The sequence below is a fragment of the Bos indicus genome, chromosome 9, assembly GCF_029378745.1.
Source record: "Bos indicus isolate NIAB-ARS_2022 breed Sahiwal x Tharparkar chromosome 9, NIAB-ARS_B.indTharparkar_mat_pri_1.0, whole genome shotgun sequence".
NCBI lineage: Eukaryota > Metazoa > Chordata > Mammalia > Artiodactyla > Bovidae > Bos > Bos indicus.
This window is the reverse complement of record NC_091768.1, coordinates 88,175,248-88,201,780: the sequence shown is the minus strand read 5'-3', so window position 1 is coordinate 88,201,780 and position 26,533 is coordinate 88,175,248. Positions and strand designations below refer to the sequence as shown.

Here is a 26,533-nt window from a genome sequence, read left to right as displayed (position 1 = left end):
CATGTCCCTGACATACAGGATACCTAACAAATGACAGAAGTGGCCTCAGCAAGCTGAATCACTCATTTCCTACAGAAGAACAACAAAAGATGCTAATTAAGACTCCGTATCTCTTGGCCACAAGAGGAAGTGCCACCTCCTCTTTGTCCGAGGGGCTGAAACAATGCAGCTGACAAGGTCTTCATTTTTAGGAGGGGGAGGGTGCTACCATACAATTCGCTGGTTTTTAGGCACTTCGGAGGGACTGAAGCAAACAATTGTTGATTTCTTCTTTCAATTCAAGGGAAAAGCTTCTGACTTCCTGTGGTGGTAAAACCCCATGTGCATGTCTGTGACAGTGAAACTTCAATAACACAACCTTTGGACACACGTCCCTGTAACAAAACCTGTCCGGAGGGATGAGAGGGGAGAGTCTCGTGGACTCTACTCCAGGGAGAAGCGAGCTAGTGAGGGCTAAGTATCTCCGTGGTGGGTCCAACTGGGTTACCTGGTTCAAAAACAGGGGTCCAGAGAAGCCTGGGATGGAGGGTCGAGGTCGGGGAAGAGTTCTTGAAACAGCTCAATGCTTTCCGAGAAGTTAAGATGTTCTGGCACCAAAGACTGCCCCACGGGGGTGGGGTGAGCTGAGGCGACAGGACACAGGATGGGTGCCCCACCATGCTGCCCCCACAGCAGAACTGGCTTCAGTTACTTCAAGTTTCACCATTTCCAAAGAAGTCTGCCACTGGGAATGCTTTCTCTTTGTCTCTGTACATAGAATGCTCTGCAGTGCTGCGCTAAGTCGCTTCAGTTGTATTCAACTCTTTGTGACCCCATGGACTGTGGGCTGCTAGGCTCCTCTGTCCAGGGGATTCTCCAGCCAAGAATACTGGAGTGGATTGCCATGTCCTTTTCCAGGGGATCTTCCCAGCCCAGGGAGCGCACCTGCCTCTCTTACATCCTCTGCATTGGTCGGTGGGTTCTTTACTACTAAAGCCACCTGGGAAGCCCCTGTACATAGAATAACAAACTATCATTCTCTGTCTTGGGGCTAAAGCCATTCATCATATAGCATATGGAATAGTGCTTTATATACATATAATAAATGTTCATATAACAGTTTTGCTTTTAAAGAGATTCATTCATTTGACAGAAGTTTCTTGCCTGGAAAATTCCACGGACAGAGGAGCCTGGTGGGCTATTGTCCAGGGAGGTCTCAAAGAGTCAGACACAACTGAGCAGCCGAGCAGGTGCACACAACATATACACACACTTCCGACAACGTCACAGTATGACGTTCTCATCTGGCTTCTGGCTTCCTTCCACCCGGTATAATGTGAAATGCAGGCTGGCACAACCAAGCAGATCCAGAGATGGACAGAGTTCTCAGGGGAAAGAATCATGTGAGGGACCAGAAGGGAAAGGGAGGCTCAAATGTGAGTTGCATTCAAAGTCAAGATCAACTGCACCAACAGCAGAACTGGATTCAAGCACAAGGTGATAAGGCATCACCCCCACAACCACAGAGTGAATTGGAGGTTGTACCAGGGATGAGGTGTCACCTAGAGGGAAACAGTCATAAAGGAAGGAGGACAAGATGTACAGCATGAATGATTACAACGTGTATTTTGAGAGCACTCATACTTAGAGACTTTAAATAGGTTATTATGGGCCCTATTAGTGCTCAATACCACCCTGTGTAGTGGTATTTCCAACAGCATTTTCCAGTTTGCAAACTGTGATCTCATGTTCTTTAAACTGATCTGCACAACAAAACCCTGTGAGGCTAGCGTACTAAGAGGATTTCATTTGACAAAGAGGGAAGCTGAGGTCCCTCACTTACTGTGGCCTGGGGCGGGGGGTGGGGAGGGGGGCGGTCAGAAGAGGAACAGCTCTCCATCCTGACATTCTGGAACACAATCTCCTGGCATAACTGCTAGATACTTACTAGATATAAGCTAGATACTTATATCATTACTGTACATACTAGAGCTACCATTTGAGGACTTATATTTGCCAGGCATTGTTCTAAGCCCATTACAAACACTAACCCCATCACCCTTTGAAACAACTCTAGGAGCCAATTACTATTATTAAATGCATCTTAACATTAGCAAACTGAAGCCCAGAAACTAAAGTCAGGAACATTGGAGATTCATTCCAAGAAAGAGAAGCTGGATTTTTTCTTCCTTACAGAGAATAGGATAAACAACAGAGTTTTATTTTCTCCTTCTGGCTCTCACTTTTAACATCCACAGATGAGATGTGCCTGGGCAACAGTAAGAGAAAGTGCCCTCCCTTCCATCCAAGTTCCTTCTCTACCCCGTAACCCTGGCCTGACTCTTCTTCATTGCACTGGTCATTCTTGATAACATTTCACTTTACTTGTTGATACCTGTTGCCTGCAGAGAATGCAGACTGAAGGAGGGCAGGTCCTCTGTTTTGTTCACCCTTGTATCCTAAGTGCCTGCATGGCAAATAAAGGATGCCTGGCACAGAACAGGCAGGCACATAGACATTTACTGAATGAACACACACGCACACGCACACACACACACACACACACACACACACTCCTCATTACAGCAGAAGTCTAGACAACTTAAAAAAAAAAAAAAGCTTAGTCAGTCAAAAAGATCTGGCAATTTAAAAGATAAGCAAAACAGAACACACAATTGGCTCTTTTCACCCTCACTTGGATTAAGAGGGTGTGGAGTGCCCGATGGTCAGAGAGGGAGTGACAGTGTTTATACAGAGCCCTGCCCCGCTTGCACAAATACTGCAGGGGTCTTGGGGGACAAAGGACAGGCCAGGAGGCTGCAGCAATCTCTTGAGGGATGGGGACCTGGCAGATCTGGCCTGGGTGTGGCCGGGAACAGGCAGAGCTGGGCGGGCCACTGAGTCAAGGTGTCTTCCTGCGGCAAGAACACGATCAGGCTGCCTAGCATTTGGGGTTTCCTTTCCATGGCCAGGCTACAGCTTTAAGGAGTCTGGGTTTAGAACTCTTCCTAATGAACCAACTGGAATTCATCTTTTTCTTTCTCTTCATGCATGCGAACATCCCTTTTAAAAAGGCAATAAAATGATTAAAATATACACAATAAAATAAACAGCAAGAATAAACACAAAGACAAAAATAAATACACTAAAAATATAAAGATGGTTGTGTGACTGTGACCAAATAAACATGGAATTTATACAGAAGACTCAGCAGCATAAATGTCAGTGTTAATCTCAATACGACAGCCTACATGTGTTAACACAACAGAAATACTCCCTTAACACAAAACATATCTTTTGAAAAAGAAATCAATTTATGCCAAACACTACAAGCAGTCCAAGCAGCAAATGGGTGTTTTTCTGAGCCTTGGGTCTCTGGAGCTGTGGGCAATGTGAAGTGGGAGGGAGGAAAAAAAAGAACATTTCTTCCTTCATGTCTGATGAAACAAAGCATCTAGAAGCAAGTATTTTACCTCTCTGGCTGCTCCATACATGGAGAAGGAAATGGAAACCCACTCCAGTACTCTTGCCTGGAGAACTCCATGGACAGAGGAGCATGCTGCAGTCCGTGGGGTTGCAAAGAGTCAGACATGACTAAGCTACCGAACAATAACAGGGTTAGAGGACAGGTGGGATAAGCCACTGAACAGGAGTGCTAAGGCAAACAGAGGGACCCTAAGCACAGAGTAGAGATGACCTTTGAACCACTTCCCATCATGTCTTTAGCCAACATGGATCTCTCAATAGATAGAATTTTGAGACAAATCATCATTTGAGTCAAAAGGTCCAGGCTCTGTCCCCAAAGCAAGTCTAAACTATTTTCACTCTCCACAGTTTTTTCCCTTGTTTTTCTTTCCTTTTGGCCATGCCCCAGGCCTTGTGGGATCTTAATTCCCTGACCAGGGATCGAACCCACACCCTCAGCAGTGAGAGCACGGAGTCTTAACCACTGAACCTCCAGAGAAGTCCCCTCTTTCCTCGTTTTCTGCTGCTACTCCCATTACCCCAAGTAAGTAAAAAGCCAGGGGTAACCAGTGAGAGATCTCCAGCAATGGCTGGGCAGGGGCTGCCCCACCTTTTCGACAGAAATTGTCCTTTGGATCCCTGTATTCAGTACCTAAATACATTTGGCCCATATATGGAGGAAAATCGCCACTGCTTTTCAAAATATGTTTCATCAGGTAAAAACTTCTCGGATGTGCACTTTCAGGTACCCTCCCAATGCTTCTGTACATCGTGAGGTCTGATGCTCTCCTACTCAATGCTCTTTTCCTTAGCATCTCACAAGAGCCAGCTATTAAATTTCGGGAATTTCGTGAGCCAGTTGTTAAAGTCATCGTTAAAATGTAAATAATGTAATCAAAATTAAATAAAATGCCTTAGAAACAAAAATAGACATTGCGCAAACTCTTATTTTACTATCACCTATGCTCTTGAGGCTGTTGACATCTGTTTTACCTATACGATAGAAATAGCATATTAATGACCAAAAATGTCATGATATTAAACATTTCCCTCCAACTCTGGTGGCTTGAAAGTAGTCACAGCAGGAATATTTACACCATGGAAGCTGGCAAACACTACAAATCTGGGCTTTTATTTGTTCTCTTTATGTCTAAGAAAGTGATGGAGAAAATGCAAATACTCTAGATTAGAGCATAAAAGGGTGTTACATCTGGCGCTGTTATACCGTTTAAAAAAAAAAAAGGCACCAAAAGTGAGGAAATATTCATCCAGCATTCAGTTCAGCAGAGGAGTATTGTGTCACTGACAAAGAGCATGAAGCTCTGACATACATCTTCAGGGTTTCACTTTTGTCATATTAATGTCAAAGAAAATATCTAACAATATTCATGTTGAGGCTAAATTCACTTATTAATAGGTTGGTTATGAATATAAGAGGCTCAGCAAATATCAACAAAAACATTCTATGAGAATCAGTTTTTATTGTTATTTGCAAATTGTGTGCTATACATCCCTTACTACAGTATAATTTATCTAAATTATATGCATGTATGTGTATATGTATGTCTCCTGTGTGAATACACACACACCCACACAGAGCCGCCCAACCTCAAAGGTCGTTAAACATTTACCAACTCACACCATATTCACTTTCTATCACCCTTTCGAACCTGTTCCCACACCCCAGGCCCTCCTCAAAACAATGCTTGCTGATATGCCCATCAATAAGCTGCAATCATTCGTCTGTCAAACGTCCTCAGAGAATGGAAGGAAATCCTTTGCACTTATAAACCCTGGTGAGCGCTCTGCTGCTTGGCCTCACAAGGGCTCTCTCACCAGTTGGCAGCTTTATTCTCCACTCAACATCAGCATCACCGTTCTTAATTTTCTCGGGCAGCTCCAGTTAGACCCAAACTGAGTTCTTTGGGAAATGTTGCCAGGGAGACTTAGAGTTCTGTATTACCAAGGCTCCTATTAACCAACAGGCTTCTTCTGAAATTCCCCAGCCATCTGAGTAGTTAAAACACTTCTGAAGCACAAGCTTATTTTGCCACACTAGTAATTAACTGGTTAATTACTTCTCAACAATTTACTTTTAAACCCCACTAGGACATCAAGTCTGATTTTGGAATTCCAATAGAAGACAATTCCGTTGACTCAACTGGAGAATAAAAGCGCTGTCTCAGCAAAAACTTTTTGAAAAGGAAGTCTCTTAATTCTTCCCTGGGCCACCGTGAAAACAAGTGTGATTAAAGTGATTGTAGTTCTTCAAACTCAGTGAAGCATAAGGGATTCTATAATCTTCACCAGTAGCATACCACCAAATGCGTGTTTTTTTTAAACTTAACAAACCCTCCGACTCAGGATACCCTGTTAGAAAAGGATTTCCTGTAATTCTCTGGGAACATGCAATAGAGGAAAATTCACTCAATCTAAATTTCTGAAAAACATACAATTTAACTCAATTACGCTTCTTCAAATTTTTAATCTTGGTAAAAAAAAAATTGTTATCCAATGTCTTGATTTTCCTTCTAATCCTCTCACTGATGTTTCAATCATTCCTCCCTCAATTTAGGTCTTAATTCTAGAACTTTGCATTTACCATTTGTTTCCTATCATAGTAGATTAAGAATACTGCAACTTCAATCATCTCTTGGATTTTAATTCAGTGCAAATATGGAGTCCTTCAAGCAACTGTCTGACTAGGACACCTCTTTGACAGAAATGCAAGTTCTTACAAGACACTAAGCTGAAGGAGGCAAGTCGACCAGATCAGTTTTCAGCTGCTTCCTGACATCACCATGAATGACTGACATCCCATGATGATTAACATCTTTAGCAGTTTCCTCTCCAGAAGAGACCGCTTCTGACTTTAAGTTCATAAACAGCCCTTGCCAGGATGAACTGTTTGATGGAAATGCCCAGTTGTTAACAAACACCAGCATCTAATTTATTTGTAATGAAGTGGAGCAGCCCGCCAGATGTTAAACATTGCCTTTTTTTCCCTTTAGAAAAGATGCCCCAGTAGTCACTTGAATACTTTGGTAGCTGTCATGAGCCCAGATTTTGCAAGGTACTCAAGCAGTAGAGTTCAGAGACCCTGGCTGTTGACTTTCCTTCCCTCTGTCATTCTCCTTTTCTCCTATCAAGAAAATTGCACCCCAACTAGCCACTAGGAGAAAATATTCTTCTTCAATAATGCAATCCTCAGTCTTAACTAGATACATTTGTCCCTCAGTATCTTCGGAGGGTTGGTTTCAGGAGGTCCCTGTAGATGTCCAAATTGCCAGATGCTTGAGTCCCTTGTATGAAACAGTGCAGTACATTAAACATTGTCATTCCTCCCTACCCGTGTGTTTTGAATCCACGGGTTTTGCATCCTCATATTCAATCAACCAACCTCGATCCTTGGTTGGGTGAATCCACAGATACAGCACCTGGGGATACAGGGGCCATAATGAAGATGACATTTCTTAGGGCAATGAGATAGAAGGAATTGGGTACCCACGAGCAGAGAGGTACCTACTAGCCTCGGACCTACTCAGACCTGTGAGTTCCATGTGCCCCTCTCCCCCTCACTTGCAGTGGAATCCAATCCTAACTCACACACCAAGTATACTATGAGCATGAGATCTGAAGCCAGTCTGCTGGGCACTGATCCAATGCTGCCATTGATTTGCTGAATGTCTTTGGAGACCTTACCTGTTTTTACACCCCAGTTTCCTCTTTATGGGCTTCTCAGCTGACTCAGTGGTAAGATTCCACCTGCCAATGCCGAAGACTCAGGAGATGCAGGTTTGATCCCTGGGTCAGGAAGATCCCCTGGAGGAGGAAAGGGCTACCCACTCCAGTATTCTTGCCTGGGAAATCCCACAGACAGAGGAGCCTGGTGGGCTACAGTCCACAGGGTCGCAAAGAGTCAGACACGAGTGAACGTGCAGCCATTTCCTCATCTATGAAATGGGAATGACTGCATATATTCAAAGTGCTTGTGAGCACAAAATGAGTAAATACATGCAGAGCCTCAGAACATTGCCTGAACTAGTCAGGACTCCTTGATACAACAGGGAACTACAAGACAGGAGGCAAATGGGAACCAGAGGTAAAGCCTCAAAACCATTACCCTTGCCTTCTCATTCTCCCCATACTTGATCCGAGATGCCCTGCCCCTTCCAGTCTCCTTGGTCCTTACTTAGAATTCCCCTCTCTTCATATAGCAGACTGCTCCCTGCAATCCCTCTTCAATCTGTTTCCTCTCACAAAAAAATCTAGCCTCTGTAAATTCCTATCTGTATTATTTTTCCCATTGTGAGAATTTGAGTATGCAAATAGAGGCCTTCCCAGGTGGTGCTAGTGGTAAAGAACCCACCTGCCAATGCAGGAGACATAAGAGATGGGGGTTAGATCCCTGGGTTGGGAAGATCCCCCTGGAATAGGAGATGGCAACCCACTCCAGTGCTCTTGCCTGGAGAATTCCATGGACAGAGGAGCCTGGAGGGCTACTGTCCATAAGGTCACAAAGAGTTGGACACGACCGAAGCGACTGAGCGTACATGCAAGACGTGCATATGACCAGACTTCCAGTGGGGCGATTTGGAAAGAAGAAGGAGTGGACACTTAAAGCAGACGACAGCTTTTGGAGGGGCGAAGGAGGCCAAGCCAGAGCAAACAGAACTCTGCAGGGACTTGGGGGCTGGCTGGATAGGTGGGGACCCAGACATGTCACAGAGAAAAGGGCTCAAGGCTGTATGTTCAGGTACAAAGCTATCAGAGTTAGAGCTAACACTTTGGAACCCTCCGTGTTGTGGAGACGCATTGAACTTTGCTTGAGGCTATAGGTTATCCAAAGTTTTATTCACCTCAAATTCCAGGCTAATCTGCCTCAGAGCAAGGTGCGGCCTTGGAAATAGAGGCAATTACTTCAAATCATAAAGTCGAGACGGTGCTTCCATATGTCAGACCAATGATGGAGAGGAAGACCAATCTGGCAACTAAACCTACTATGAGAAGTGATTTACCAATGTGTTACTGATAAGACTGGTTGTTACTTCAGAATGTGTGAGGGTCCCCCATGTGCCTGATGGTAATCTTAATGGGATAGGCATCTAAAGTGTTACCCCATCATTCTTTCAGAGGTTGGTAGAAATAGAGATCTAATTCTGGAAAAGTGACACAACCATCTACAGTGACAGGAAAGCACAAAACCTGATTTTTATGGAACTGTTTTTGTCTAGTGTTCACCCAGAAGAGAAGGTAGAACTAGAAGGCTTTTGGGGTTTTTTTGGCCTTGTTAGAAGTTGTTCAGTCGCTAAGTCGCATCCAATTCTCTGTGAGCCCATGAACTGTAGCATACCAGGCTCCCTTGTCCTTCACCATCTCCCTGAGTTTGCTCAAACTCATGTCCATTGAGTCTGTGATGCCATCAGAAGACCCTCAAAGGCTGCATGGAGGCAAGGGGTCACCAAGTGGATGTGAGCCCTCCCCAGGCCCCCCTGCCCCTATGTCCAGATTCCCTCTCTTCCTGTCCAGACGGCGCTTCAGGTTTTCTCACTGTTGTTCTGGTCCACTGTGCGGTGGGAAAGCAGTGTTTTGGTTTTACTTCTGAACAGTCCTACTGCCCTTTTGAGGGCCAATTTAAAGAGCTTTAGCTTCTTTAATGAGAGTCCCTTGGACTGCAAGGAGATCAAACCAGTCAATCCTAAAGGAACTCAACCCTGAATATTCACTGGAAGGACTGATGCTGAAGCTGAAGCTCCAATATTTTGGTCACCTGTTGTCAAGAGCATCATATTGGGAAAGGAGTACATCAAGGCTGAATATTGTCACCCTGCTTATTTAACATATATGCTCAGTACATCAGGTGAAATGCCAGGCCAGATGAAGCACAAGCTGGAAACAAGATTGCTGGGAGAAATATCAATAACCTCAGATATGCTGATGACACCACCCTTATGGTAGAAAGCAAAGAGGAACTAAAGAGCCTCTTGATGAAGGTGAAAGAGGAGAACGAAAAATCTGGCTTAAAGCTCAGCATTCAAAAAATGAAGATCATGGCATCCAGTCCCATCACTCCATGACAAATAGATGGGGAAACAATGGAAATGGTGACAGATTTTATTTTCTTGGGCTCCAAAATCACTGCACATGGTGACAGTGGCCTTGAAATTAAAAGACGCTTGCTCCTTGGAAGAAAAGCTATGACAAACCTAGACAGCATATTAAAAAGCAGAGGCATTACCTTGCCAACAAAGTCCATCTAGTTAAAGCTATGGTTTTTCCAGTAGTCATGTATGGATATGAGAGTTGGACCATAAAGAAAGCTGAGCACTGAAGAATTGATACTTTTGAACTGTGGTGTTGGAGAAGACTCCTTAGAGTCCCTTCAACAGCAAGGAGATCAAACCAGTCAATCCTAAAGGAAATCAATCCTAAATATTAATCGGAAGGACTGGGGCTGAAGCTCCAATACTTTGTCCACCTGATGCGAACTGACTCATTAGAAAAGACCCTGATGCTGGGAAAGATTGAAGGCAGGAGGAGAAGGGGGCGACAGAGGTTGAGATGGTTGGACGGCATCACCGACTCAATGGACATGAGTCTGAGCAAACTCCAGGAGATGATGAAGGACAGAGGAGCCTGGCATGCTGTGGTCCATGAGGTTGCAAAGAGTCAGACATAACTAAGCGACTGAACAACTTCAAGGTAGGGGAGGGGACACGTGGGGAAATAGGTGAAACAAGATTGGCAAAATGTTTATAATTTTTGAACTTGGAAGACGAGTACACGGGGGTTCATTATGCTATTCTCTCTGCTTGTGTTTATTTGGAAATTCCCTTAATTAGAAGATGCATTCCTCCCTTCATGGAGCTTTAAAGATAAACAATAATTTATGGTGTATCCATCAGGCAGATACATGTGCTAATCAGGAAAATAAAGCAGGGAAGGGAGATGCTAAGACGAGGGTGGAGGAATATAGTGTTTCTACACACAGGCAGTATTTATTTTATACACATAAATTAATAAAACTTGGATGAGTTGATAAGTGCATCAGGATAAGACCTTCATACACATGAAGTTCACATGAAGTTGAATACAATGATAATTAAAGATAATTTCTGAGAAAGATGAGAGCAATTTGAGTTTTCTGAAAGATGCCCATTTCAAAGAAGTGTTCATGAAAACAATGATGAATATGACTTAACTTCTCTCTATGTTAGAACTAGATTCTGCAAACATATTAAAGAATGATTGGCTTTGATCCTCATCACAACCCCAGAAGTTGGTACTGTTTCCTTCATCTGTAAGAGGCTCCCCCCAAGCTTAGGGAGGTGAAAAGTCTATCCAAGGTTATGAAAACTCTAAGTGGTATAACCCAGTTTGAATTCAGGTAGCCCAGGACCATAGTTTGCATGTTTAAGTGTCATCTGACATTGGCTATCTTGATGGATAAGTAGCATCTGGATAAAGGAAGGGTGAATATCCAGTACTGCCTTGGTATTTTCTGAGTGGTGCTGTGGATACTGTGCAGGAATAAGGCAGATGCGGGAGAACAGCCAAGAGTCAGGTTTTCTGGGCTGGATGGTGCTATGGCGCAGACACCACTGCAGGCAAGAGGTCAAGGTGGACTTCCAAAGGAAGCTTCTTCTGAAGCCCAGGAGAATGAGGGCAGTGATGGAGCATGGAGGGAAGAGGGAGGTGGAGTCATAAGACAGGTTCTCTGCCACTTCTACTCCCACATACCCTCCCACCCATGTCCACATTCAACACCTTAAGTGCTGATCTCATTCTAGAACATAGTACAATAGCAGATAATCAGAATTTACCTGACTCAGAGGCAAGAGATGGCAGCTGCCGAGGTGATATTGATCTGTTTGAAAAATAAAGCTTCTCTCTACACTGGGCACTGTTCTAAAACATGGAAATGCAGCGTGAACAGCACAAGGCCTCTCTTGTCATGATGAACAGACAAGAAACAAATATATCTTTTGTTAAGTGTTCATGAATGCTAGGCATACAAACGAAGTAGGGTACGAAGGCTACAACCTCCAAGGTGCGGGCTTCCTGTCTTCTGGAGTGCCATCAGGAAGACTTTGATAAGGACACACTTGACTGGGGGATGAAGAGAAGTGAGTCAGTAAAGCTTTGATTCCCAGGCAGGAATGTTCCAGGCAGAGGGCATGAGAACAATCTAAGGCTGGGGCCTGTTGGGTGCATCTGGGGCCAACGGAGAGGCCAGCAAGCTGGGTCCAGGTAACCATGTGGGGATCGGCAGGGACCCCACTGGGGAGGGGCTTGGAGGCTGTTCCATGGATTGGCTTTTGACTGAATGGAATAGGGAATCATTAGAGATATTTGAATTAGGATCCTTTGGACTGGTGTATGGGAAAGACAGAGTAGGAGGCAACGAGGCTGAGCCAGGAGACCAGTTAGGAACCTACTGCACTAAGCCAGGGAGACAGAGGTGAGGGGCTGGACCAGGTGGGTGTGGAGAAGACCATGACAAATCCTAGGATTCCAGATATTTTGGAGAAGAGCCCAGTCAGCCTCTGGATTGGACCTGAGATATGAGAGGAGGAACGTGACCACAGAAACACCAAAGGATCTCTACTTGAAGCCCTTCCCCTTTATTTCTTACCTTTTAGCTTCACAACACAGCATGCAGGGTCTTAGTTCCCCTACCAGGGATTGAAGCTGTGCCCCCTGCAGAGGATGTATGGGGTCCTAACCAGTAGACTGTCAGGGAAGTCCCTCTTCTGGAGACTTTAATCTCCCCTCGAAGCTCTACCTTCAACCTTTCTTTTGGGTTAAGCCATTAGGAGATGCCTCTGTGACAATGTTTTCACTGGTCAGATTTGTCTTCTAGATACATCAATCCATGCTGGCTCAGCAGCCATGCTAATGGGCTAGGTTAAGAGAGAAGCGTCTCATAGGATGGAAAGGGGGCATGAAGAGGTGAACATGGATGGAGAGCTATTTAGGAAGTCACTGCTAACAGATTGGACAAGGCACGAAAGGAAGGAAAATGACTTATTCTGACCAAAGAATTGTGGGACTATTAACTAAGGACTGGAAAGGAGGGAAAAGAAAAACAACCCCAGGAAGTTAGAGGTGGGTCTGGAAATGGAGATTATGAGCCCAGCTCTGGGTGGGTGACTTGGAATCAATTGTGCAAAGGCCAATAGATAAATCCCAGAAGGAGTGTGAGTAAGAGTGGGAGGCTCAGACGGCTGCTGCACGGTTTTTCTCTGAATTTATTTTGAAACACAATAGGGCCTCACTATCTGAGCTAGGAAATTTAAATCAGAATATTCTAAGAGCTTTTTCATTTGATTATTTTCTAATAAGAGTAGTAACTAAAACTAGGCTACCAGAATCCATTTCCTTTTGACACAAAGTGATGTGAAAGACCGGTCTTAATCAACTAAATTTACAAAGAACAGAGCAATTACTGTACCATTTTAAAATAACAGTAAACAACGTGGTTTAGCTATATTCGTATTTTTTTTTTCTGGTAAGAATGCTAAATTCAGAATTTGAGAATAGTAAATATAGATTTCTCAAATTTGTTTTTACATTTCTAAGCTTCAAGATGGTACTAGAGTTAAGGTTTTCCTCCAAAATCCCCACACTCACACTGAACATCAAACTTCTCATGTGCATTTTGCAGTGAAAATAGACACTTGGACCCTACTTCAGCTCAAACAGTTGGGTGTGCCAGTGACCACGCTCTCCATTTGGAACACAAAGCTGAAATGCCAACATTCTGGCCACCTGATGAGAAGAACTGATGCATGTGAAAAAGACCCTGATGCTGGGAAAGATTGAAGGCAGGAGGAGAAGGGGACGACAGAGGATGAGATGGTTGGATGGCATCACCAACTCAATGGACATGAGTTTGAGTAGGCTCTGGGAGGTGGTGATGGACAGGGAAAGGCTGGCGTGCTGCAATCCATGGGGTTGCAGAGACTCAGACACGACTGAGCGACTGAACTGAACTGAACTGAACTATGCCCCTAGAGACTCACAACCTACCAAAGGGTCTGGGGTGACCCCGCTCCCCATGCATAAGAAGGCATAGGTATAGGGTTGGAGTATCAGAAAGAATTCTGAGCACCTCAATTTCTCTACAGTTGTTCCTATTTCAGAATAAGCATCACTGAGTTTCCAAGTGCCCTGCAAACCAGGGCAAGGCAGACCATGGACCTACTTATTCATAAAGCACCGCACATACCACAGGCGCTACAGGTTTTACACCAGTAGCTACTGGATTCCTCTTACACGAAATCCTTGGAACAAAAACATCCTTCTGCAGAACCCTTTCGGAAGTGTTCATGAGAGCTCCTCTGGATCTCCCCAGTGGGTCTCCTGCTCTTTCTCTTAGCCTTTTCTCTTCTTTCCTTTTCTTCTCTTTTTCTCTTCTCTCCTTCCCTCCTCTTCCTCTTCTTCCTGGTCCTTCTCCAAATATTTAGCCACCTACTCAAAATTTATTTTCTTCAACTCGTTTGTGAAAAACAGAGATTTTTGCCCAGACTTCTTAAAAGCTCATCTCAACTAGTAAAAGGGAAAATTGTTTTGTTCAAACACTTGCCTTCACGGAGCCAGTGGTCTAGTGAGGGGAGGCAGACAACTAATGGTTACCAGGAACACGGAGTTCTAGAAGGGAGGGGGTGTGGGGAGGTGAGCTGGTCCATCATGGCTTCAGGGAGAGCATCCCTTACGGCCATGTGCCGCTTTAGTTACTTTATTTACAGGAGCCGAAGGAGAGAGGGCAATGGAAGTAGGAGACGGAGAATGGCTGGTAAGCAGATAGGTTGAAACAAATAACAGAGGCCATGCTGCTCCCTGCGTCCCATAAATTCCTTCTCCTTCAGCTGCACCGTCTTGGCCGACGTTCCAGTTCTGAATCAAGCTGCAACCCCTACCCCCACCTCTGCACCATCCTCTCTGTACCACTGCTCCCAACTGAATGATCAGTAATCAGATTCTGTCACTCCCCTCCACCACGCCCTCCACTGGCTTTGCATCATGCTTTCAAAAAAAAAAAAAAAACCACCTTTTTATTTTGTATTGGGGTATAGACTTAGCAGCAGCAGCAGTGGTAAAGAACCCACCTGCCAATGCAGGAGTCATAAGAGACTCCAGTTTGATCTCTGGGTCGGGAAGATCCCCTGGAGGAGGGCATGGTAACCCACTCCAGTATTCTTGCCTAGAGAATCCCCATAGACAGAAGAGCCCATCAGGCTACAGTTCACAGGGTCGCAGAGAGTCGAATATGACTGAAGTGACTTAGCACGAATGCATATAGTTGATTAACAGTGTTGTGATTGTTTTAGATGAACAGTGAAGGGATTCAGCCATACATATACATGTATCCATTGAAAGCTGAGCACCGAAGAATTGATGCTTTTGAACTGTGGTGTTGGAGAAGACTCTTGAGAGTCCCTTGGACTGCAAGGAGATCCAACCAGTCCATCCTGAAGGGGATCAGTCCTGGGTGTTCATTGGAAGGACTGACGCTGAAGCTGAAACCCCAATACTTTGGCCACCTCATGCGAAGAGTTGACTCATTGGAAAAGACTCTGATGCTGGGAGGGATTGGGGGCAGGAGGAGAAGGGGACGACAGAGGATGAGATGGTTAGATGGCATCACCGACTCAATGCACATGGGTTTGGGTGGACTCCGGGAGTTGGTGATGGACAGGGAGGCCTGGCGTGCTTCGATTCATGGGGTCACAAAGAGTCGGACACGACTGAGCGACTGAACTGAACCGAACTGAACTGAAAGACCTTTAAGTGCTAGGAGATCTGGGCTCTGTCTCCCTCTTCACCCTCACTTCTCACTTTCTTCTGCCCCCGCCTCCTTGTTCATATACACAGCCTGCTTTTCTCAAGAACTCACAGAATTTACTTCTCTCCTAGGGCCTCCATATTTATTTCCCCCCTGTTTGCCTAGAATGTTCTTCCCTCATATCTTAAGGTCCACTTTTCAAGGACTAGCTCAGATAGGCGTTTCTGATCATCCAGCAAATGGCAAGCCACTAGCCCTCCCCTCTCCGCCATGTATTTCCCTCCTTTCTTTAAAGTGCTCGTCACATAGTATTTTTCCCTTCACTCCAGACTTGGTCTGTTCTGTTCATCACTCTATCCCCAGAATTTAGGAAACCATATTTGTTGATAGGCTCATTCTAATCTGAATTTCCAAGTGCAGTGTGTACTCTGTCTCTACTACAGTGAAAGCCAACAGAACAAAGTGTTCCTCTTCCCTCTCTCTTACTCCTGCCTCGGGACAAAGGCTGTCTTCTACCATTGAGATGTTTTTTCTCGGTTATTTTCATGTTGGTTTATTGTTCCAGACGTCTAGTAGCAGGGAATAAAACTGAAGTGTGACACCCAGTAAACACAGTAAAAGAGCCATTATTTATCAAGGGTTTATTATGTATGGGGTGCTATATATACATTAAGCATTCAAGCCTCACAATATCTTTATTATATGGTTTTACCCCTAGGTTAGCAGGCATTTTCAAATAACATTCAAATGACATATACAGATTGACTAATTTCAGACTATTCCCACATTTCAACTCAATATTCAGACCTTAGAAAAACAAACTTATCTCCTCTTTGCACACCATTTTTCCCATAATTAATGGCACAGAAGCAGTGCTTGAACTGGCATTACAATAAGTAAGCAAAGAAACGGGCTTCCCAGTACAGTAGTACAGTAGTAAAGAATCCGCCTGCCAATGCAGGAGACACAAGAGACTCGGGTTCAAACCCTGGGTGAGGAAGATCCTCTGGAGGAGGAAATGTCAACCCACTCCAGTATTCTTGCCTGGAAAATTCCATGGATAGAGGAGCCTGCTGGGCCACAGACCATGGGGTCCCAAAGGATCTGACGTGACTGAGCAACTGAGAGCGTGCTTGTGCGCGTGCGCATGCGCGCGTGCGTGAGCAAAGCAGAAGAGTATTAGATTTGACTGCTATGCCTGTTATGCATATAGAAGCATCAAGTAAGAATTTTCTCTTTTAAGAGCATAGTATTTTGTTTCTGAACTTTTGAAAAGTATGTTTTCTGCTCATATTTGTAAACCAAAGCCAAAGGTATTTTTTAGAATAGTTGCTGCTAGCTATTCTGTCTTTAGCTAGTAATGTGCTCTCTGCTTCATTTGGTAAGAAGGTAAAAACAAACATCTGTTTACTTCCTATGTGGAGATTTAGAGTCTCATATCTTGACGTGTTAGATCATTCAGTGAAATAAGTCTCTTTCTGCTTGTCAGGGAGATTCTGGATTCTGAAAGGTATGGCTATTATAGCACTCATCACAACTCAATTTTTAGAACTTCTCAGTATTTGCTTTCCTAACAGGATATTACAGAGAAGGTGATGGCAACCCACTCCAGTACTCTTGCCTGGAAAATCCCATGGACGGAGAAGCCTGGTGGGCTGCTGTCTATGGGGTCGCACAGAGTCGGACACAACTGAAGTGACTTAGCAGCAGCAGCAGCAACAGGATAAGAAGAAAGAAAGAAAGGAAGGAAGAAACAGAGTTTCCAAATAATGACACTTTGAAGAAGTCATATGGATTCCAACTTGCTCGAGGTAATTCATCCTTGTGCTTACTACACCCATGGGCCAAAGGGGGTCCACAGGCCACAAAACATTATTTGCACATTATCTTCCTTGCCATTTTAGTGTCAAGATCAGATACCATTAAATATTGTGATTAAGCACTAATTCCTTAGAGTTTAAACAACTGTTAAAGAAGAGAAGGGGAAAGAAGCATTTATCTCATATAGACATTGAAGTAAAGTGGAAAAAAGCCAAGACCACCAAGATTTTGTTCCATAACTATATTGCAAAAGCTTGCAAATATCTCTCAGAGCACTTTCCTAGACACAGCCAATCCTCATCAGCCCATCTGGGCGCCCATTTCCCATCCTGTTCCCTGCTCATCTCATCACCCTTCCAGCCTCACCCTCATTAATTCTTAGCAAGTTATTCTCTTAAAACTGATCTACGATGGGAAGGGCATGAGGGAATGGAAGGATTTTCCTCCTTTTTTGTTTTTAATTTGTATTTGATATTGGAGTATGATTACATAGTTGATCTACAATGTTGTGTTAGTTTCAGGAGTACAGCAAGGTGATTCAGTGATGCACACACGTGTATCTATTCTTTTTCAAATTCTTTTCCCATTTAGGTTATTACAAAATATTGATCAGAGTTCCCTGTACTATGCAGTAGGTTCTTGTTTGTTATCTGTTTGAAATATAGTACTGCGTACATGTCAATCCCAAACTTTCAAAGAGTTTTCTTTAAAAAAATTTCACTTTTAAAGTCTAAGTCAGTTTGGGGGAGAAGATACATGTATATGCATGGCAGAGTCCCTTCGCTGTCCACCTGAAACTATGACAACATTGTTAACTGGCTAGACTCTAGTACAAAGTAAAAAGGAAAAAATATTAAGTCTGTGTCTCCTCTAATTTCCTCCTCTGCCCCCTCCTCAGTAATCCTATATTCCGGATTTTGATTCTTATGCTTCATAATTCATATTCTTAGTTGATTCAAATTTTTAAAAGTGTGAGACAGCTAAATGTTTAAACTGTAAGCTGTATCAGACGAGCAACCGTATCCTCCTTTGAAGCAGCTATAATATTTTAGCGCAACACAGATGCTTAACCTAATAACAGGTTTACTTGGTTAAAGGGAACAAACACAGGATCGTATATTTATGCCCCAGATTACAGTTTTTCCCTCTCTCCCAGCACATCAGAGAAGCACAGATGTTAGTGTTTGAGGACTGCCTGTAATCACACAGCCCCGGGAAGTAAGGGGAACTCGGTGATAGCCTCGGATCAGTGCCCACCCGCTTCCCCGTGGCCTCACACCTTCACATACCCCTCCCACTTCAACCAGCTTTCTAGTCACAGGTTGGAGACAGCCTGAAATCACCCTGAGGCCAGATGGTGGTTAATATGCATCCCTGGAATGCCTACAAACCAAAGGGCCTTTCCTTTGCATTTGCTTGTTTCCAAGGACTCCTGTTGCAGCTGGAGATGCAGTGGGTTCTGAAGAACTCCTAGAGCACGAGGGCTTCAGTCCCAGGAGAAGATGGAAGGAGGACGTGGCTGGAAGGGAGTAAGGTCTGCACTTGCTTCCTCCCAGGCCAGGGCTGACAGACCCCTCCCCACTGGGCAGGGAGTGGGTGGAAGTTGCTGACAGACTCCAGGCGGACAGAAGGAACGGCACGCTCCCCACATGTGGGGGACCTGCATGCCGACATGCACGCAGGCCTTGAGTGACATGTCGAAATTAAAATCAAAACAGCATGAAAGCACACTTCATTACAGCTAGAAATAGCCGAGTATTGTCAAAGCTCCCATTGAGTCATCTGTGCAGAAGCTGAGACCTTGGACAGCAGGGGAGAGCTGGGGCAGGCTCCGGACTGGGTTCAGAAAAAGATCTGGACGAGGGACCAGAGTGTAGAGGGTGGTCAGAAAGCAAAGACTTCAGCAGTACTTTTTGCTCTGAGCAGGAAGGAGGGAGTGGGGAGAGAAGAGGACACTGCCCGGACTTTGAAAGTGCAGGAAATTGCCAGAGGAGGGGAGGGCAGTGGTTCTAAAGGGAGCCTTCCCCCCATTTCATTATCACAGAGGACCTTCTTGGTTAGAGGAATGATCGGTCCCTTGGGATACAGAGGAGGGGTGTATTAATGTTCAATTAAACCTGGGAAACAGAAGGAAGCAAGCTCCAGCTAATGCCTTCGCAGCCCTTAGGATGGCATTGCTATGCATTACAGATTCACACAACTCTACGGACAGCTGCCAAATATTGTCGGCTGCAGGAGCTGCTTAGCTTTGCTCCTCCTCAAGTTATGTGCAGAACAATTTCACTTCAGCAGGAATCACCAACACACTTTGCTCATTGAGATGAGCAAATATTTTAAACTATTTTAAAAGTGCAATGGATCATGATCATCTCACAATAATTTACCATATTTTACTCTTTGGTAGCTACAAGTCAACCTTTCAGAACTAAGAAACAGAAGAGACAAACTCACAATGTAAACCATCAGAGCTGAACCTTGTATGCAAGCATGGAGGAACACTAACTTGTTCAATGGGTGGGCTTCCCTGGTGGCTCAGCGGCAAAGAATCCACCTGCAACACAGGAGACGTGGGTTCGATCCCTGGGTGGGGAAGATCCCCTAGAGGAGGGCATGGCAACCCACTCCAGTATTCTTGCCTGGAGAATCCTACGGACAGTGGAACCTGGCGGGCTACAGTTCGCAGAGTCAGAAACAACTGAAGCAACTTAGCACCCATGCCCACATTCAATGGGTACTTGCTGCTGCTGCTGCTAAGTCACTTCAGTCGTGTCCAACTCTGTGCGACCCCATAGACGGCAGCCCACTAGGCTCCCCTGTCCCTGGGATCTCCAGGCAAGAACACTGGAGTGGGTTGCCATTTCCTTCTCCAATGCATAAAAGTGAAAAGTGAAAGTGAAGTCTCTTAGTCGTGTCCGACTCTTCACGACCCCATGGACTGCAGCCCACCAGGCTCCTCCGTCCATGGGATTTTCTAGGCAGGAGTACTGGAGTGGAGTGCCAGTGCCTTCTCCACTACATGTCAGACTCTGAACGAAATGTTTTTCACAGAAAAAAAAAAATCTCATTTATTCCTAGCAATTGAGAGGCCTTATTCTCAACTTGAAAGAGGGGCAGCAGGTGAAGTGGAGAAACCAGGACTAGATGTCAGCTCAGCCTGACTTCAAATCCAGACACATCAGTGCCATGCTATACTCGGTATCACATACAAAGCCTGGAAACAGTTCTGATTCAGTGACTGGTCCACAGACATAAGACAAGATCCCCGAAGCTACAGAGAGGAATAAAACGGTCCCTGCAACCTTGAAAGGTAATGTGTGTCCATTGGGGATCACTACATTTTTCTCTCCATCTACTTGAGTCACATATAAAGTCCTGTGTTAGCACACAGATTCAGGGGCCCATGTTTCTCCCCAGTAAGATCAGAAAGAGATATATAGTTAAACTTTGTATGGAAGGATCCCACCTTTGGTGAGAGATAGCACAGCTCATCTAGGGCTCTGTGAGTGATCTTGGACGAGAGGGCCATAGAGTGTACATGGGAAGGTACTAGCAGAAAAGAGAACACAAGGGCCTTGCTTGCCTTCCGAGGGGGTGTGAACTTTATTTCATGTTATTGGTGAGCTTCATCAATGACCTGTTTCTTTGTGGAATTTATTACATCCCCGATGAACTTCTCTGCCTGTTCCATACCTCACTCAAGACTGAATATTGAAATCTGGTGTTGAGAATCCTGTCAACTGATCACTGTCTAACAGAGACTTCTAAGCCGAGTGAAAAGAGCAAATAAAGAAGGGCGACTGGAAAAAAAATATTAACATAGGAGATTTGATTATAAGTCAGTCTACAGCCAGACAGCTTAGATAGAGCCTATGGCATTTGTCATTTTGGGAATGATAGTTCAAACAGAATATTTCACTTAGAACAGAATTGGCAAACAATGGCTGCCATAGATTTTTTTTTCCTTTTTTGGTTTACTAACATTTATTTAGGTTCCCAGTGAAAAAGCCTATCCTGTATGGCTTTCAAGAAAAGGTTGGTTTTTACATATTTAAACAACAGGCTTATGTAAACCACCAGTCCCCCCTTCTACAAATCAAAGAATAAACAATGGAGATATACATGGACCACTAAGCCTGAAACACTTACTATCTGGCTCTTTACAGGAAAAGGCCCACTACCCCATGATGTAGAACTTCTCCTCCTCCTCCTCCTCATCCATCTTTATTCAGATTCAAGTCATTTAAGTCAGTGTTTAATGTGACTGGACACAGAGTGGACAATGGTAAGATCTATTTGCCACTTCACACATTAGAGCCAGTTGAACAGTGTAATGACATTGATTTATTGATTACTTTTATTAGAATTCTAAATCTCAATCATTATTACACTCACACCCATTTCAACTTTGACATTTTAAAAAGATGTCCTACTCACACTTAAGGGCTTGCTAGCTTTCGGCCAAATGCTGCAATGGTTTGATCTTCCTAATGCTGGTGATAAGCGGTTTCTACAGGCTCAGCAGCACCCTGGTCATTAAAGCTTACCCAAACAGCTTTCTTAATTAAAGACATCGGTTTAGTACATCCAGTGGGTGTAGCTGGAACCTTTGTAAAACTTAGCCTAACATTAACACTCCTCAAGTTGCCCTTCCTCTGGGATTATATGGGAAGGGAAAAGCAGACAAGGGTTAGGGACTTTTTGTATTCATGAATCCAGCCTACTTTTGCTTTCTGTCAAACAGTAATTCAATATTTACCAAAAGGAGATGTTTAGGGTTGGAAATTTTTACAAGCCTTGCATCTCAGCAGAGAAATATTTTTGGGTACTCTTGTGTATACAGATTGAAAAGAAACTCCGATATGACTCGAATATGGACACTATGCTAGATCGACCAGCACCTCCTTATCCCTGGGATGGGGATCACTCAGGCATCCATGAAGCTGTTCCACAGCATCTGGATGACCTGGGGCCTAGTTACTCTGACAGCAAACCCAGACCCCCTCGCTGGGATGGCCAGCCTATATTTCTATCATCTCTGCTAAAGCATCTGTTGCTTTTCATCAGCCCGAGCAACATGAAGCAGAGCCTGTAGTCCTCTCATAATTACTTGAAACCGGGCCCTGCAGTCAGTAAGTTCTCCTTGGCACAGACGCCCATGGCCCTGAATGCCCAAATGGTTTGGAGTCAGCTCTTCATTTTGTAAAGCAAGATTGATGTACATTGTGATGAAACACTAATATTTGAGAAGCCTGCCACACACGAGTACTGGCTTGCTTAGGGTCTTTGTCTAGAAAATATTTCTATTCCCATTTCTACTTTAAAAATGAATATTTTGATTTGGAATCCATGTTCTTTTTAGGTCAAAAGAGGCAAGGGACTTTTTTTTCCTGAAACAAAGAATCATTACATTTAATTTAAAATATGCCCCCATGCCACCACCATTTCTAGGTAGTACAGTTCTAGATTAAGAGACATGAACATGAGTTAAATCACAGCTCTTCCCAGTTGAGAGTTGTATAATTACCAGGAAAATCACTCACTCGTGGGACTTGGTTTATCAAAAGCAGTCATCTTGGAATCGTACAATGTGTCCAACACTTACTACAATACCACTTAAGAAGGAAGAAGGCTTACCATTTCCTAAACTGACAGAGGAAGGAATGAGCAAAGGTGAGACAATCCAGAGAGAATGATCAACTATGACGGTTACATTTTCTCAGTTATAAAAGAATCTATGTCTATAGGATTTCCTTAGAGGGATCAAGGTCAAAGTGCTATTGAGCAAATGATACACAGGTCAACTTAGTTTCTGAGCACTTGTTCTTAATCACCAGTGCCTTCCCAAATCTTTAAGATGTAGGGGCTGGGCTAGATCTTCCAAGAGCCATTTTAGTTTTACTATTCCATGGATATAATTTGCCTGCTGCTGCTGCTGCTGCTAAGTCGCTTCAGTCGTGTCCAACTCTGTGCGACTCCATAGATGGCAGCCCACCAGGCTCCCCCGTCCCTGGGATTCTCCAGGCAAGAACACTGGAGTGGGTTGCCATTTCCTTCTCCAACGCATGAAAGTGAAAAGTGAAAGTGAAGTCTCTCAGTCGTGTCCGACTCTTAGCGACCCCATGGACTGTAGCCCACCGGGCTCCTCCACCCATGGGATTTTCTAGGCAAGAGTACTGGAGCGGGGTGCCATTGCCTTCTCTGAATTTGCCTGCAGGAGGATTCAAAGATGGCAACTGTGTGAAAGATCAGCTATCCACAGGGAAAGGTGGGAGGGAAGAGAAATCTGTGAAAAGGGGACTGCAGCCTTGAAGAATCAGAGCGTAGATCCAGGAATTGCTTCCAGTTTACTAAAGGCTCTAAAGATTTAGCGCTGCTCAAGCATTTCCCACATTTATGTGTCAAATCATTAAATCTTAATTACGTCACTTTAAAAAAAATCATAGCCTCAAAGGAGGAGAACAAAACGGTACTGGTTATTCTTGCTTTTGAAAACTTACACTGCCACTTCCTCTTGATTTGTTAAAAGGTGACCATTTAACCTTTTTGAAGCACAGATTGAGTCTGCCAGGGAAATATTTGTTTGTATTTGGTACCATCATCCATATTAAAGTCACTGAAGGAAGCCAGTGCCCATTGTGAAGATGGAGATAAGTAGGAAAAAACCATCAAGGGAAGCAGGATTCGGGCATGGATCTGCCTGCCAGGTAACTGTTTCTCACTGTGCTTTGCCCTTCAGCAGAAAGCTCCAGGGAGCAGCTACACCAGGAAAAAGGAAGGTCATGAGGTGACAGCTGTTGATGACCTAATGAGGATGGGACCAAAGAGCAGAGAGAACTCTGGGGAAATGTTTCTTCAGGTGGCTTGGCGGCTCAGACACAAGGCTTCAAATAGGACTAAGAGCAACATGAGGAACTGGAAAGTCAGACTTAAGGATGGTAAAGGACCATAATACCAAACCATCCCTTTTGGATCTAAGTCTTAAATACAGCAGACCAAATAAGTACTGCTTATTGGGGAGGGGTAGCAAGGAGTGAGCTTGAAACTTCAGAAACTGTCTGGTTTCTCTAAATCATTTCTTAAGGGAGGAAGCCAAGGCCACCCGAGGTGGAGCCGCTTGCTCTGGTCTGACTTGGCAAAGATGAAATTAGGATGGAGTTTCTTACTCCCAGACACGATGGGCCTGGAAATGTTTTAATAGTGTTTAATCAAAATCCAAAGCCTGTAAATTCTTTAAAGATATGCCAACCACAGAAACTGAGCAGCCCGAAGATGCTGATTTTAACACTTGATAACTATTTTTATGGCATTACACAATCTATCTAGGCCTGGGATTCTGTTCGAAGGCGAATCTGACCCAGAGTCAACATGCTGGTCTTCTGGTTTAAACCGAAACACAAGGAAGTTCTGTACCCAGTCCTCGGAAAACCCCCAAACCACTCTCCCTCTGTGACTGACCTTGTCTTGGGAGATGCTGACTGCAAACAGCCTTCCCCCAGACTCACCCTCTACAATTTGAAAAGTATGTGCAATAGCCATGGCCACTTGAGGGTGCTACAAAGGGAGGGTTAAGGACCAGAGCTTAATGAAATACCGGCCCTACAAGCAAGACTCCACTGGAGCATTTAAAAAGTCATCTCCACCTCATTGTTTCCCGTAAACGCAGTGAAATGCCACAGCTTAACGACTTTTCCCAATTACAACCTCCTTAGGCTTCTCGTTTAACAACCAGACTCTCACTAGAGGACACAAAGGCTGGGAGACCGGGCTGCGGGCATCACCGCAAACCCCGGCGGTCCTCCGAGGCCAGGACCGTCGACAAAGTCCCCGTGGACCAGGGGTTACATTGACCGCCGTGATGGACTGGCCACCGGCTTCGACTCCAAGCCCCCCTGCACGTCCCCTCCCCCGCCCCCCGCCCTAGGAAATATTTGCAGAGCTGGGACCCTCCAAACCAAACGCGCCACAGAGCCGGGGCCTCCGATTCCCACCGCGGTCCGCCGTCTGGGGCGCCAGGAGCGGGGATCCGCGGCGGGAGCGGACCGAGGGCGGCGGGCGCTCGGGTCCCGTTCTCGGACTGTCCCGTTTGAGTTGCAAGGTTGACTTGGTAACAGTCCCGAGCGCACTGAGGAATCCCTTCTCCGAGGAGCGAACGCTCCGGCCCCCGCGGCTGCGGGTGGAGGGCGAGGAGCACAGAGACTCGAGGCCGGGCCCCCGGAGCCGGGCGGTGGCGGCCGCGGGTCGCCCCCTCCAGGCGGCGGTGGGCAGCGGAGGGCCGGGGTCGAGGCGGCGGGGCGCTCCCCCAGCCCCGTTGGCCCCCACCCGGGAGGGAGCGCGCGGAACAGGAACCCGGCACCCGGGTCCGCTCGCCTCCACCTGCGGATCTGGGGCGCCCCTCGGAGTCCCCTTCCCGTCCCCCCCATCCCGGCGTTCCCGGCCGCGCGGTCCCATTCCTGGAAGAGGACCCGGTGTCCAGCGAAAGGGACACTTACCCGGGGAGGGCCGGCTCCCGGCGCGGGCCGCGCTCGCAGGTCGGCCGGGGGAAGGTGCAGCTGCGCTGCGCCGGCTGCGGCGCCAGCCGAGCGCCCTGCACTGCCGCCAGGCTCGGACTTCCTCTTCCTCGCGCTCGGCCCCGCCGCTCGGCCGCGCTCCCCGCTCGCCGGCCGCGCCCCGACCCGCCCCTCCCGGCGCAGGGTTGCGGGCCTCGTCGCCGCGAGCAGCGGATCTTGGGTCCCTCCTCCCCTCGGCCCGGGCGAGCACGGTGGGGAGGAGCGGGAGAGAGAGAGAAGGAGATTAAGCACTTGGACTTGTCTCTGGAGGGTTGCCAAACAGAGCAGTCAAATTACAGCCCCTGGGGGGAAAAAATTACCAAAAAAAAAAAAAAAAATCCCTGCTACTGTTTTCGCAGACACATCACTTTTCTTCAGTTCCCTGGATCCTCAGGTTTAGCTTTCTCTTGAACGTGATACTTTGCATATGATTTTGTAAAAAGAGTACCCTAAATAATTCTTTTAGTTAGACATTTTAGTATTAACACAGAAGCTCTGGGGTAATCTTATGGGCTGAGGGAGGAAGCTCGCTGTTTTCAGGTGTCATTACTCTAATCACCCCAGTTAATGTATCAACTAACTTTTGCTTCGAGAAAGTAAAAGTGGAAAAAGGAGGCCAAGAAGACTGACCTTTGAAATAACGAGAGAGGTGTTAAAGGTCCCGGCTGTGCGTGTAGTGTGATGATGACTTGAGTCGAAGGTGCCTAAGGTGACCGTCAAAGGCAAGCAGTGATTTCCCAACCCTCATTTCCTTTCCAAGGCAGCCGTATGTATCGGCCTGTTGAGTCCATTAGATTTGTAAGAATGCACTCTTACATGATTTGTTCACAGAATTTCAGTTTCAGCAGTTAGGAGCTGTGTGGCCTTAAGAAAGTCATGTGACCTCTCTGTGCCTCAGTTTCCTCATCTGTAAAATGGAGGTAATGAGGATAGT

The 26,533-nt window shown here is 45.4% G+C and overlaps 1 protein-coding gene across 2 annotated transcripts in view; it reads right to left on the bottom strand.

Annotated features, from left to right (window-relative positions):
• PLEKHG1 (pleckstrin homology and RhoGEF domain containing G1) overlaps positions 1-25,691 on the bottom strand; it is a 248,994-nt gene extending 223,303 nt beyond the window's left edge. For both annotated transcript variants that reach the window (XM_070796369.1, XM_019967594.2), the window contains exon 1: positions 25,543-25,691. The gene's annotated coding sequence lies outside the window, so the exon portion shown is untranslated. The remainder of the gene's footprint in view (positions 1-25,542) is intronic.
• Positions 25,692-26,533: the final 842 nt, after the last annotated feature.